General features: G+C 42.6%; 1 protein-coding gene across 1 annotated transcript in view; it reads left to right on the top strand.

Annotated features, from left to right (window-relative positions):
• The window catches only part of LOC144831437 (methyl-CpG-binding domain protein 5-like), a 339,083-nt gene that overhangs the window by 157,941 nt on the left and 165,459 nt on the right, over window positions 1-15,683 (top strand). The window lies entirely within an intron of this gene.

Here is a 15,683-nt window from a genome sequence, read left to right on the forward strand (position 1 = left end):
CCAGTGAATCTTCAGGGTATTTTTTAATCCAAGTTCACTTGTTCAGCCCCATTAAACACAAGAGCTGGTTTCCCCATGAAAGCAGTAAGTTAAGGCACAAGGGTTATTTCTGTATATTCAGAATTAAATTTAAGTAACCCGGCAATAAAAGTAAGGGCCTGAGTTAAAAGAGACGGAAAATGAATTGTTCTACCCGCTCAAATTGTACGAAAATATAGCACCTAGATATTTAATATTGCCAACTGGTTCTCAAGTCCAACCATTCTATTTTGGGAGAATTTAGGTATTTCCTTTTTGAAAATGAATATGTTGATCTTATCTACACTAATACTTCCCAGACAGATCAAAAAGTACTAGGTCATCTGCATACAATAGGCACGGATATGGCTTCTAGTCATCTTAGGAGAGAGCGAGAGAGAGTAAGCATCACTCAATGCTTTTGGAAGATCTGCTAAATATAGTTAAAACAACACGGGAGCAACAAGGCAGGATTGTATGACTTAACAACTACTGCCTTAACCATGACTTCTGGAACAACGAAGACTAAACCACGACCATTACTTAACCACTACATTTTAACCCACTACTCCCTAAACCACGAAAAAATAAGATTTAATGACTGAAAAAAAAAACCGAGCACACTGGTCATATTCTGTTCGTGATTCGAAAGCATTTACAATTGTTATAAATCAAAGCAACACTGCCATCTCCTTCAACAACCTTAGCTGTATTTTAAACCTAACTATTACGAATTCATTCTTCACGTTATATTTCTAACTATATATATATTTTTAATCGTATTTGTGGGGGGAGTCGCCCCCCCCCATCTAGGAAATGTATACATTTTCTTAAATTATCCTACGTGCAACTCCGGTGTTCTAAAAGTCGTGGTTCCATCCTTCGTTGTTCCGTCGTTCGTGGATGTTACCTTCGTGGTTCAGCACTCTCTGTTGTTCACTCTTCGTTGTTCCGGTAAGTCGTTGTTCATACATCGTGGTTAAGGATGTTTCCCACAATGCAGCCCAGATGAATCCATTAGGTGCCTCTGTTTGCTTTGTGAGATGGTTTTGGGAGTCCACTCCCACCGAAGCCCAGTTACCTGTGTGCCAAATCCATAGAGTAGAGGTCTTTACAAGGTGGAATATCCCAGCTTTTTATCTACCAAATCAAAAGCCTCATAAAAATAGAAAAAGCAATAGAACAAAGCTCCATTAGACTCCATCGAACTCTTTACAGAAGGGCTCATAAAGACAACCTGTGGTCCATAATGGAGTAGCCTTCCCTAAATCCTCTTTCTCTATGGGGATCAGATTATTAGCAAGGACCCACTTTGAAAAGCACACAAAAAAAACCTTCATGCGCAAGTTCCAGTTTCTAACCTAAACGCACCTCCCGAATCCACATCTGTATCCAGCTGTCGTTCCTCCTCCTTGGTCCGTGTGGGGCATGACTCCCAAAAGGGCTCTTCTTTGTCAAGGACTAACACCCTGGGTTCGCCTTCCACAACCCTGTCCTCCATCTCTTCTCCGGGAGGCAGTATTGAACCATCTCCTCAACGCTCTAGGCATTCGTCCGCGTCCTCTGAGCATGGCAGCTTCCTACTAGGAGCACATTACTCTTCCTGCTCCTCTTCCAACGCTGTACCCAGATCCCCAATGCCGCCAGGTTCACCGAAGCTTTCCATACCACAGAGTCCTAAAGGAATACTTGAAGGATTACTTCATCAAGGCAAAATGGATCCTGGCTCCTTAATCTTAGTTAGCAATGCCTTAATCCACCAAAGCAATAATTTGCCACCAGTGTCTTCTGGAGCTATGCATGAAAAGAAGAACCAACCAGGCTTTCTGGGATTGCCTCTCGGTCAACTCCTAAACCAGCAGAATACTGCCTCATTGCTCAGTGTGACAAACTTAAGCAATTAATCCATTCGGCGACTTGATAGAGGGATATGCCGAATCTCCCTTCTTCAAAAATATGTTTTACCATTAATCCTTTCCATTATTCTAGTACTACGCCATATCCAAACCGTACTAAACAGAAAAAGGCTCAGTCGACAAATCAATATCAATGGCTGCTGGTATATTTTCTGGACTGGCTGTATAATTAATTTTCGTTCTCAATATCACTTTCTTTACATTATAAGATGAGGGTGACTTAAAGAAAGTTTGATCCAACACATAATCCCTAACCTCAGATAAACTTAACATGCCCCTAGAAGGTTGCATAGTATTGAACCCATTTAACCTTAATTACTTTATACATTTGTTCCTAATTATTCTTGTAGTGTTCATAACTCATCCTATTCAATATGGCTGTTGTCCCTTTTCAGGTCTAACAAACTGAACCAAGCATCTGAGTTGGCACTTTGAGCCTGTAAAATCTGTTGGTATTGCATGTTAACTAAAGAGCTGCAAGAGGTATTGAGATAGCAGTGTCGAGGGGTTGGGTTGCACACAGATCCCCGCACATACCCCATGCTGCCTGCACTACACTTGTTTTAATTTATTTTAACAGTTTTACTGTTCTCTCAGACTAGAGTCTTCGCTGAGGCATTTTTCTGTTCTTGCTCTTTAGCCCTGTCTGCCTAACAGTGGGGAAGTGCAAGATAGGAACTATTCAACCAAAGGTGGCTAAAACCATTTCGGCTACTTCGACTATTGATGGCTTTCTTGCAAGGGTTGTGCGGGTAATATCTAGAGAGATCGAACTCGCAGATAGGCGCAGATAGGCACCCGTCACATCAGAGCAGCTGCCTACTTCCACAATTGTAAATCAAAAGGACAACCCATAAGGACCAATTCTTAGTTCTGTAGCACTACCAAGACTGTTCACTCTTCCCACAAGGTTGTCAAGTGGCAAAATCATTCATCAATCTCCATACAAATCTATGCTACACTGCCAGATGCAAATTGACCTATAATTACTGATTATGCCATTTTTTTATAGAATTGTTAAGCTCTAAATTTTCTTCCATATCAGTCAACACTTTTTGCTTCATTCATGTTCGTCTGTACTCAATTGAAAGACATCTGGGGAAATTCGGGGTGGTGTCTGACGTTGCAGGGGGCACCTTACATCCGTCCTCAACCCAGAGTTCCAAGATAGCCCTCTCCCTTTGTCCTCTCCGGTAATGCAGAGGAGGGTGGGGGGAAGGATCCACTAAACAACACTGGGGATTAAATTGTAAATCATTTGCGTCTTCACTGCCGCCGTCATTGCCAACCCAGCTCGTCCTGGGTGGGGGCACGAGGAGATCTAGTGGGAATAGGACATAAATAAGTAGACCATTATCCAGCTTACCTGGTCCTACAATTCATCTACACCCAGAGGCATGCCCTAAGGTAATGGGTTTAGTAAATGTTCCTCCCCTTCATCCATATGCTTTAGGATTACAAGAAGAGTTAAGAAAAAAGGTTACCCATTAGTTCCATAAGAACCTAAAGTACAATACTCACTTGTTTGGTGATAGTCTTCTGGTACATAGGGTTTGAGGGTGGGGCATTGACAAAATGTTTTTCTGTCAATTGTGTAATTGTGTCCACGTATAATTGCTCCTCCCATACCCGTTCCCACCTGTAACAATTCTCCGTATTGTTGGAGTTGCAGAAGAACAACTGACTCCCACCAACTGACTTTAACCCACACAGCACAATTCATTCTAAGTGCATTTATATAGCTGCTATACTGAAAGGGACTCCAGGAAGTGGGGATGCGAGTGCCAACCCCAATAGCCAGTAACCCATCATTAGGGATCAGGCCGAAGGGTCTGATATAAGCAGCTGACCAGATCGACTCTCCAGCTGGTTGACATAACACTTACTTATGGCTTAATTTCATGCAATGGTCATTCTACATCCAACGTCATTGCTTCTCCATCATCTCATAGGGGGCTTTACCAAAGCAATGTAAACTATATTCTTTTGGATATAAGTGTTTGGAGTGCTATGGTAAACATGATGGTTATTCCTAGGGAAGAGAGTGACCATTATCTCTTACAATACATAGTTTACTCCTCGATGATTAGGCATGTAACCCCTGTAGCAGTTGTGATGCCTTGACAATTGGCAACTATCTCAGGACTGTCAGATGTAATACCATCTACATTTCCGATGATGCCATCTCACAGTTATATGATACCTAAGGTACTGCATTAAGTCTGATGAAGGATTACATTGACAAGCCTAATCCTAGAGATTCACAGCAACCTCTTTGGTAAACTGAAATATTTATTTCAGAAAAAATACAAATCTGTTACCAAAGTTCCTAGGCTTCGAGAATGGTTCACACAGACCTGTAGAGCCACCAAAACTGCACTCTTGGCGACTATTAAGCAAGGAGACAGGGCTAAGATATTGGAAGCCAGAGCTATTTATAAAGCTATGGAGTGCTCAGCAATAATGGAGTAAAATGTGTAATGTACCATCAAGCCAGTAACTCCTGAGGCGGAAGCCGGGAGGTTGTGTTTTTAAAAACCTTACTTAGAATTATTCTGTGTTACATGTTTCTTTGCTAAACCCCACGTGATATTTTAATTTGCACAGTTGATATTAAACCTACCTGAATCTGTCGACTAGGAGCAGATCAGGGGACGCTAGGCAACACCGGGGACTGCCGCCCAAAACCGCCGCCATCTTAGAGGTATTCGGAGCGGGCAGCGGTCTAGTTGTTGGGCGCAGTTAGGATAAAAGACACCCTGTTTCATTGTCCTACCTAATCACCATCAAGCCAGTAACTCCTGAGGCGGAAGCCGGGAGGTTGTGTTTTTAAAAACCTTACTTAGAATTATTCTGTGTTACATGTTTCTTTGCTAAACCCCACGCGATATTTTAATTTGCACAGTTGCTATTAAATCTACCTGAATCTGTCGACTAGGAGCAGATCAGGGGACGCTAGGCAACACCAGGGACTGCCACCGAAAACCTCCGCCATCTTGGAGGTATTCGGAGCGGGCAGCAGGCTAGTTGTTGGGCGCAGTTAGGATAAAAGACGCCCTGTTCCATTGCCCTACCTAATCACCATCAAGCCAGTAACTCCTGAGGCGGAAGCCGGGAGGTTGTGTTTTTAAACCTTACTTATAATTATTCTGTGTTACATGTTTCTTTGCTAAACCCCATGCGATATTTTAATTTGCACAGTAGCTATTAAACCTACCTGAATCTGTCGACTAGGAGCAGATCAGGGGACGCTAGGCAACACCGGGGACTGCCGCCGTAAACCGCCGCCATCTTAGAGGTATTCGGAGCGGGCAGCGGGCTAGTTGTTGGGCACAGTTAGGATAAAGGGTCTCCCTTGAGTGTACGCGCAGCGGACGCGCCAAAGGCAAGCCAGTCTGCGCCCGTCCGCGCCTGGCCCGGGCTTAGGGCCAGAACCCCAGGCACAAAAATAACGAAGGCAAAAATAACCAATTCACCTATACAACAACGAACGAGCAATATAGGGACTCGCAAATATGACTCCCTAACGTCCAACTGTATCAAAACTCTCACTATCTCTGATCCTTTTTTCTGCACTCATTGTGGATTTCACCTCACCCCTATTACTATCGATACACAAGCAACCCCCTGGCCCAAAACGTACACCATGACAAGCATAAACTGCCGCTCACTCACCAAACACAAAGCAAATATTTTCGATCTACTCCTAAACGACCAACCTGATGCGGTCTTTCTCACAGAAACCTGGCTCCATGAGAGCTCAGGGCCCGATATAGCTGTAGCCCTACCCTCCAACTACGCGATAGCCATAATAGATAGAACTAAAAGGATAGGAGGTGGAATTGCGGTAGTGTTTAAAAAAAACTACTGCTGCACGCTGGAGCAACTAACCATCACCGCATGCAAAGCTGCTTTATTTAAACTTTCTCTCTCCCCTAATTTCACTTTCTCAGGAGTACTAATATACCGACCCCATGATTACCAGGCTTACTGGATCCCCACTTTTGTGGAAGAGGTCTCATCCTTTGCCACAAATAATGCTAATTTCACAGTATTGGGCGACATAAACTTACATCTGGAAGACCCTACCTGTACTAATAGTACTAGACTCATATCTGACATGGCTTCCCTTAATCTAAAGCTCACAAACTCCGGCCCCACCCACATAGCAGGACATTTCCATGATCCCATTTTTTCCAAGCTAAGTACTGTCATCTGCTTCCCTGGATTATCCACCAGCTGGTCTGACCACTATCAGATAAATTTCAATCTGATCTCCCCGCACGACAAACTCAACTCCAATAACACCAAAGGAGTAGGAGAAACACAAAGAAACTGGAATAAACTTGACTTTGGCAAACTTAGCGAATGTCTTGAGAGCCATAAACCTATCCTAGAGCAAAATGTTGTCCCCCTCGCTGAGTGTGTCCAAAAATGGCTCTCTGAAGCCATAGACACCTGCCTTCCCACCACCAAATACAAAAGAACTACCCATCGTCCTCCAGCTCCTTGGTATAACGATTCATTAAAAATATCTAAAACTAGCTGCAAGATCCTCGAAAGAAGGTGGAGGAAAAATTATGATCAATCATCTAAACAGACCTATAAGGTAGCTCTGAGCAAATATCACAAAGAATGCAAACAAGCTCGCGCAACTTTTGTAAATCTAACCCTCTGTAATGCTTCTAACTGTGCTAAGAACACGTTTCAACACAGGAGAAGAACTCGCCGGCTCAGAGACCATAGCCAAGCCTCCAATATTATCTCAAACTAAATGCGAGGACTTAGCAGCCTTCTTTATAAACAAAGTCGAAGGTATTTACCAAGAGATTATCTCACAGGAACAAGCACATGACAGCGCTGTGAACACCAATACACCCACACCTACGGCATGCCATCCCCCCGATGTACATAAATACAATGAAACAGTCGTGGGCCACGTCCTAACGGAATGGCCCAACTTAACAACTGGAAACCCAGATACACTCCTGAAATCAATAAAATCTGGTTCACCTATGGACCCATTGCCAGCAAACATCCTGAAACAATTAAATCACTCTGTATTATCAGTCCTAACGCATCTTCTTAACACATCGATCAAAGAAGCAGAAATTCCCCCTACATGGAAACACGCCATGATTCACCCACTATTTAAAAAACCTAATGCAGATCCCGCTGACACTAAACACTATCGTCCCATATCATTGCTGCCAATTTTGTCCAAAGTCCTAGAAAAACACATACACATTCACCTGACACAATATGTAGCTACACATCACCTACTTCACCCCTCTCTGTCAGGTTTTAGAGCAGGTTTCTCGATAGAAACCACCCTTTTAGGTGTCACGGAAACTATCCGCCAGAATTTAGATAAAGGAGAAACAGTGGCGCTCATCCTGCTTGATCTGAGCGCCGCTTTTGACACCATGTCACACACGGTGCTCTTAAACACACTGAGAAAAATTGGTATAGATGGAGCCGCTCTCAAATGGATCCAGGCTTTCCTTTCAAACAGAACTTTTCAAGTCTTCTCCCAAAAAGCCTGCTCCAAAACGCACTCCTTCGCACATGGAGTACCTCAAGGCTCCATCTTAAGTCTGTTACTTTTCAATATTTATGTAAAACCCCTGGCAGAGCTGGCAGAAAAATCTGGCCTGTTCATTTTTTCTTATGCCGATGATTCCCAAATCATGTTCTCATTATCTGCACAAAACCCAAATGACACCTCTACACTCAAGACAGGACTCACCAACATAGCAGCCTGGATGCAATCCAACTTCCTCAAATTAAACGGAGATAAAACAGAGGTACTTATATTGGGTAAACAAAAAAACCTCTGGAGTACACAACATTGGCCAGCCAAAATGGGGACTCTCCCTACCCCCGCACCTCACATACGTAACCTAGGCATACTCCTTGATGACACTTTAAGCATGCAAGCCCAATCAGTAAAAGTCGCAGCCACTTGTTTTTCCATCATCAAGTGGCTAAGAAAAATCTGTTGGATGTTACCGGAACCAAAAATAAAACTATAGTCAACGCCTTAATCACCTCCCGGCTTGACTACGGAAACATTCTATATATGGGCTCAAGCAAACAAATCACGTATAGACTACAGATGGCCCACAATGCAGCAGTTAGACTTTTATGCAAAGTGCCTAAAAAAGAATCTATCTGTGCTTTCCGAAGAAAACTGCACTGGCTAACCATAGAAAATCGAGTACAATTTAAAGCACTTACATGCATAAAATCAAATCTGGGGCAGCCCCCAACTACCTTTGCTCCCTGGCCACACCCTACATCCCATCAAGAAATCTTAGATCAGCCTCCCATGGGCGTTTTGCGGTCCCAAAATACAAGCTAGCTCGCATTGGAGGGAAATTCTTCACATACCTAGGACCATCATACTGGAATTCCCTCCCTATTTCACTTAGGAATGAAACCAGCTATTCCAGTTTTCGTAAATCGCTGAAAACTTGGCTGTTCGTTAAATAAATTATCCAGGATCCCTCGTGTAACGGCTTCATTATATGCGTTGGGAAACCCTTTCGGGTAGCTGTTGTGCAATATACATTTTAATAATAATAATAATAATGTGGTAAGAATTATTAGAAGGAGCCAAGACTAATGGTGTGAGGAGCCTCTGGCACATATTGAGCCATGGCTGTCATAATTTCTTCATGCGACCATAAGCACACATCCAGCCTGATGATTGGGTGAACCATTTTACCCACTTCATGCTAGTGCAAGTGTGTCCACTTTCCCAGAATCCTTTTATGAAATCAACCTCTCCTGAGCAAATGGTATTAGTCAAACTATCACCTACTCTCTGTAAGACACTGAGAAGGCACTTTACTATAGGAAATGGAAGGCCTCTGATTTGGATAAGGTTTCTGAGGACTTGTTCTATTTGAAGCCCAAAATCTGCGTGCCCTACATAAGTCTTCTCTTTAATGCCATAGCTGCGGGCGCCGATCCTCTCCTCTTGAATGGGTGCTGTAACTGTACCCATTTTTAAAAAGGGCTGTAGAAACTTGTCAGGAAATAATCACCTTGTTGATGCTTAAATAACATCCAAAATATCTTTAATAAAAAAGTCCTTGGGTGAATCGGATAAAAATTATGCTCTAAGCCATTATCAAACAGGCTTCTGGGAGAAAACAGGAACTGTGGATCAGGCCTTTACATTTCCAGTAACTAAGTGGAAGATGGTAGACATTGGCGGGTGGAACCTCTATGTTGGCTTCTCCGACCGTGGAGGCGCATTTGACCTGGTCTCTTAAACTAGGCTGTGTGAACGTCTAACTGAAAATGGAGTTCCACCTGACCTTTTAAAAATTATAATGAACCTTCAAAAAAATTTCGCTCGAGTCATGTGGGGCTCAAAGGGTGACTTAACAGGCAAAATCAGGGTTGATAAAGGTGTCTGCCAGTGGTGTCTGCCTTGCCCCTACCCTAGTCCTTCTGTTTATCAATGTTATTAGCTTTTTGACACATTTTGAAATGATGCACAAACTCTAGCTGGAGAGAGGGTCCTGGCTGTACTGTATGCTGACTATTCCCTGCTCATTTCCAAAACCCAGAGGGATTTCAAACCGTCCTTCACAAGTTTTCTACTTTGTAATACGCAGGGATAAATTGGAAGTCAATGCACAGAAGACCACATTTATGTATTTGAAATGACAGAATTTAGGGGGGAAATTAGGCTATTTGTGAATTGAGACAATACATTTCATTCCTCTGGATTTAGGCTAACTGATTCCAATGCATGGGTGTCAAAAATTACAAAAAGTTCCCTTCTCATTAAACCTAAGGCCTCGGCCGTTCTTGGGTTTGCTAAGAGCACTTCTTAGCAAACCCAATCGATTAATGCTGCTGTTTAGGGAGCAAGACTTTGGGGGATATTCAGACATTACAAACCAAGGAATCAAAGAGAATACATTTGTCCCTAACATATCTTGGCTAGAATCCTCCTCTGTTAGCCTTAAGATTAGATCTTGCACTGAAACCCATTGTAGAGCTCGCCAAACTGAAGCCTAAATTGTATTGGCTCCGTATTTGGCATGTCAACAAGTTAAGACCATTTAGGGGCGAACTCCATGATATTATAACGGGACCATTAGCCTTGAAGATTCCTTGGCTAAGCTATATTAGGATGTCTTAATAGAACGGAGCCTGAGAGACAACTGGTGAAACCTATCCTCTATTCGGCCAGCTATAGTCACTAGAGCAATAGCCAGGTCAGGTACTGGGAATTCTTAATGCAGCAAAGGGCATCCTGTGTATCCATAGGCACTTTATCCCAAGCGTTTTTCATGATTAAATTGTATTTGTGTGAGGATTTTTTTTAGATCATATTAACTGACTATTAAGATCTCTGTATTTGAAGTTTAGATATTCTCCTGGTCCTGCTCTCCCATTAAGTCCAATTTGTGTCCTTCTTGTGGTCTGGCAGAGTAATCGGAGGAACATCTGTTGTTGTCTTGCTCCTCTTCTAGATTTAGAGCTAAATGTGTTGTCCCATTATGTCATAATGGGCATATCGGACTGAATAAATGTGTTGAGAATATGTCAAACTTGACACAAGAATGTACATAGTGTTAGCTGTTTCAAAACGTCTGTATGGGGCGTGGATGATCAGGTCTAAAACATTGGACAAGGCCAATATTTGTAATGTATAACAAGTAAGCATTTTTAGTAGGTGTTTTAAAAAAAAATTTAAATAGTTGTTTTCTTGATTAACTACATTTGTTTAAGTTTACTCAGGTTTTACAGATTTTATTTTTTTGCTGTAACTTGTTGATGGATTTTATTATCCGATCTGATAATGAAGTTGATGAAGATGAATTTCCATCCCCTTTATCTAGCATTTACTTTTACAGAATTTAGATTGAGACAATTTTTATCCAACCAATCCTTATAGCGTGTATTATCTGGAAGAAGTGGGATTTTTTTTATAGTGTTAACATACTGCAGAATCATTAAACAAGCCACCATAATATAGATAGAGAATGCATACCAATCACTCATTTCTTTGACAGAAGGAACCTTGGATTGAATCAAATAACTCAATTTGAAATTGATTTTTGAATAACACTGTAAGGTGGCACTTAGTCAGTTTAATACAACTTCATTGGTGGATACAGCTGCTAATGCAGCCACCCTTTATACATTGCTAGATAATGATTAGGGGGGCTTTCAGATTTTATATACTTAAAATCATTTTGAAGAACATATATAAAAAAACAGTAGAACTGGAAAATCTTGGGATCATTCAAATAAGAATAAAGATTTACAAGGACCAGGTAGTCCGTGCAACCACTATGGATACTGATAATCTGGATAGAGAAGCATTAACAGTCCACCAGAACTCTGTCCATTGGGGTTAGGAGAAGCTGGTGTATCAATCACAAAAAATGTTGATGTGATGTTTAAATTTGTTTTTAAAAAAAATTCCCTCTCTTAAATGTAAATGCCTGTCATTCTAAGAAATCATTAGAAGATACTCCCAACAGAGACACCTGATGGAGAATTAATCCTGTGAGATTCCTTAGTATGGTTTGTTTGGGAAGGAAGTTAAGATCTCCGTGTCAGATGTCAAAAGCAACCTTGCAGAGAGCAAAACTTTACTTTCGCTGCTGGGTTCACTTTTAGAAATACCCCCTAAGTTAATATCTATAGACGTTATCTAAGATAAAACAGGTATTTTATAAAACGTTATCAATATTTTAGAATGAATAATGGGTGGAAATGTGCATACTTTTTTCCCAACCGTATTCACTTTGGTGATCATGCTCATTAAGCTAGACTTTACCTCACTGAAAAGTTATCTTATGTCTGTGCTTTCCAACACCACCTAAAGTTTGATCTACACCGCACAGGGGTTGCCTTATTCATCAGCCTTATACCTTTTATTTCCCATTATTATCACCTCTTTATACCATGGCTTTATTGGATTAAAGGGCATTTAGGCAGAGTCGAATGAAACTGACTTGTGAGTGTAGTAGTTAACCTTTTGTTTCAGTTGTTCTTATCAATCTTATGCACCCTTTTAGACAAAGAGCTCCAATTCTGTTTACCTGTGAGACATCAACGGAAACACTTTTTCACACCAAAATATCTGGTTCGTTTACAGAGTAACATAGGTGACGCAACATAAATAAAGAGGAAACTGCATACGAAGAGGTCATCTTTGTTAACCGCAGGCACTTCACCATTATTAATTCCATTAGAGCATTTATTTGACTTAGTGTGGCTTAGAAATATGTTAATTTCCTACAAAACGTCTGTTTACTTTTGCTGATTTTTAGGTCTAGCCTGCCTGCTACACAGAGGATGCACTATCTGTTGCGAGACTTATTAAGAACAAAGAGGGACTTTTAGTCAACCCATTACTTACAATTGATGGGTTTTTATGTCACTCTCATTTGCCTGTTTATTATTTTTTGTCCCTTCTTGTCAATCTTGGGTGTGTCCTTCCTATGAAACATTGTGACTTTGCCATCTGTTTTCATTGGCTTGCTTGGATGCTTCTAGTGCTTGGTTTTCAAGTACTACTTTTAGTGTTTTGGGTTAAGCACTCCATGGAAGTGCATGTGTTTTACCGCTGTCTTCCTCATGTACTGCCCTACTACCTGCACTCTGTTGCTGTTTGTCGCTCGTGTGCTACTCCACGCCACCTCCATCTTGTGCTCGGCCTTCTGCACTCCCTATTGTTGCTTTCTCACCCATGTGCTTCTCCCCCGCCCACTCCATGCTGCTCTCATTCGCTGGTTTTCTTCCCCTAGTGCCCCACTTTGCTCTTTCATTGTTGCTCTGCTTTCCCCCTTGCATGCGCTCTGCATGTGCCCCTCAACTGCTCTCTTGTATTGCTTCTGTCCCCGAACTGCTCCCCCAATGTTGCTTCTGCCCCCCCACGTTGAATCCTCACACTTAAAAAAAAAATGCACAATTTTTTTTAATTTTTTTTACTTTTTAGTCACTGATCCAATTCTGATCGGTATCTACAAAAGGCTGCGTCATTGTTAGAAACTGGGTGTCAGTTGCAGTAACACCCCTCTCCTCCCGAACTTTTTGCCTGTTTTTTGATGCAACTTTGACAAGTACTGGGTCCCTGCTAACCATGTTCTCAGTACCAGTGTTCTTTCCCTAAAAGTGTACCACAATTGGCACCACTTCAGCCACCCTGGCAAGTCCCTAGTAAATGGTACACCTGGGAGCTAGGGCATGCGTACTGAAGAGGGTTCTCTAGGGATGCAGCACTGGTTGTGCCAGCCCAGGGACCACTCACCAAGGTTGGGCACTCAGTCATCGCAGGCTGCATGTCCTAATGCAGAGAAATCGGAAGAGTCGAAATGGCACACAACCCTGTGTGCCATGCCACCCATACACTGCATAAGATATAGGTAAGTTACCCTTACTGCAGACCTTTAGCCCTAAGGCAGGGTGCATTGTATCCTATGTGAGGGCATATCAGCATGATCAGATATGCCCGCATAATGTCCACTCTATTCTGAGATGTTGTAAGTGCACAGGGAAGACATAAGGAGCACATGGGTGGATACTTGTCACAATTAGTTTCCTAGCTCCATGATGGCTTCACTCGTTTCTAAGGTGTTGGGTACCAAACATACTGTATTAATAATTCCTCAGTGATGCCAGTGGTGTATTTATTAATAAATTCACACAGGGGACCCATTTAGAGGATCCCCGGAAAACCTAACAAGTCATGTTGTGGTCTCTGCCTTATTTTGCCAGTCTGCCGCCAACTGACATTTTTCTGACCTCATGAAGTGAGAGCCAGTGATCTCAGAGGACAGAGACAAAGGCTGCTCTGGGTGTAGGTACATCACATCTTCTACAGGTCAGGATGGCCTTCCTGCGCAGGAAGCTTCAAAGGTGATGCCACCTTTGAAATCCAAACCAGGAACCTCTAGATAGTGGGGGAAGCAAAGCCCCCTTTCCTGCTCCACTTTTGGTGGGATGAAAGGCAGGAAAATGAGCCGACATCACCAGTGGTACCTCGACCTTCCAATTAAGAGAAGGAATTACCAAATTCAAAAGATGCTCAGTTACCACAGAGTGTTCAGTAATAAAGCTGCTCTCTATGCGAGGAGGGTCAAAGACCTAGAAGATTTAATTTCATTCAAGCTGATAGACAAGTGAATGAAATCATGTTGCAAATTTTCGTATGGGGTGACAAGGCAGAATCTCTTAATTAGTGCTTTTGCAGATTTTTGTTTGAGGAACTGTTATCTACAGAGTCAGTTAAATAACTACCACACATGTAAATGTAAATGTAGGCGTACTTGTAAAGCGCACTGATACTCCGGAGTGTCCTGGCGCTGTACTCATACCGCTAGGGAACCCTTCCTGGTTTTTCCCCGTGAAATGTCCACTCCTGGGCATCCCCAGGGTGCAACCAGGCATCCCTAGCGCTGTAGGGGGCCCTTGTGGCGACTAAGCAAGCTATTGCCCAGAGTTGCAGCGTGGGACCCATGCTTAGAGTAGGCACCGAGGCGAGAAATCAGATCCGAGGAATTATGAGCCCAAGATCCGCAGAGGCAGGAATTGAACCCTGGTCCCGGGCCAGACCTCTGCATCAGGGTCTGCTGCTCTAACCATTGAGCCACACTTCTCCACATCTTCAGACCTACCCCTAGGCAGGGAGCGTGTGAGAGACGGAGGTGGTCGACTGGAAGATAGAAAGAGGTGCCACGATCTAGTGGCGGATTCCACACTTGATTATCCTCCTAAATCGATATGGTCTCTAACAATGATGACACTGCAGACAGCCAGATGTTAATAGGTAAAAAACTAAGGAGGCATGCCTGACTCACAGTGGGTGGTTTCAGGCTAGTGGTGCAGGCATCAGTGATCAACGTGCCATTTGCAGTGGAGTGTCTTTTTTGGGCCGGCTTTCAACAAGGTCCTCCAACAAATCAAAAAAGACGGCGAGACGGTAAGAGCAATGGGGACATGTTTGCACGAAGTCTGGTTATTACAGGCGCTCTCCAGACAAACAGGCCCCACTCAACATTCAGCTAACAGGGAAGCCTTCAGGCACCCACACAAAATAGCGTTTGGAGGAAGAGGGCAAACACCAAGGGGTTTAGGGACTACAACCAAGTGACTTAGCTACTAAGGCCCCCTGCATGAAAAAGCAGTGGAAAAGGATAGGGGGTTTCCTCGACTAATGAGATGCAGTCACCTCGGACAGATGCATACTAAATATAGTGTGACACGAATGATGACAAAAAGACCACCAAGGGTGCCCTTGAAAGAGAAAATGCTAACCTCAAAAGAACTTTCTCACTTAAAACAGGAAGTACAACCGAGGTTTAAAAAAATAGGCCTCTAAAAAAGCACCCAAAGTCCAGATGAACAAGAGCGTATCCTGTGGATACATTCCGGTGACAAAACCAGATCAGTCACTAAGACCAATACCTGACTTACTGATATTAAGGAGGTATACAAAGATGGAGTGCTTCAAAATGAACAAATTCCCAGACATTATACCGCTGTTCAAAAAGGAAAATTATATGGCTGCAGTGGATGTGAAGGACCTCTACCTGCACACACCAATGAATCAGCAAAACAAGCTGTTCCTCAGGTTCTATGGACAAGGTACATTACCAATTCAAAGTTTTACCTTTTGTGATAACACCCTCATCCATTGTATTCACAAAACTCCTGGGAGTGTTAGCTGCTATCTCTATCTAGGTAGTCAAAAGCAGCATTGGTATACAA

Source organism: Lissotriton helveticus, chromosome 1_1 (assembly GCF_964261635.1).
Source record: "Lissotriton helveticus chromosome 1_1, aLisHel1.1, whole genome shotgun sequence".
Classification (NCBI taxonomy): Eukaryota; Metazoa; Chordata; class Amphibia; order Caudata; family Salamandridae; genus Lissotriton; species Lissotriton helveticus.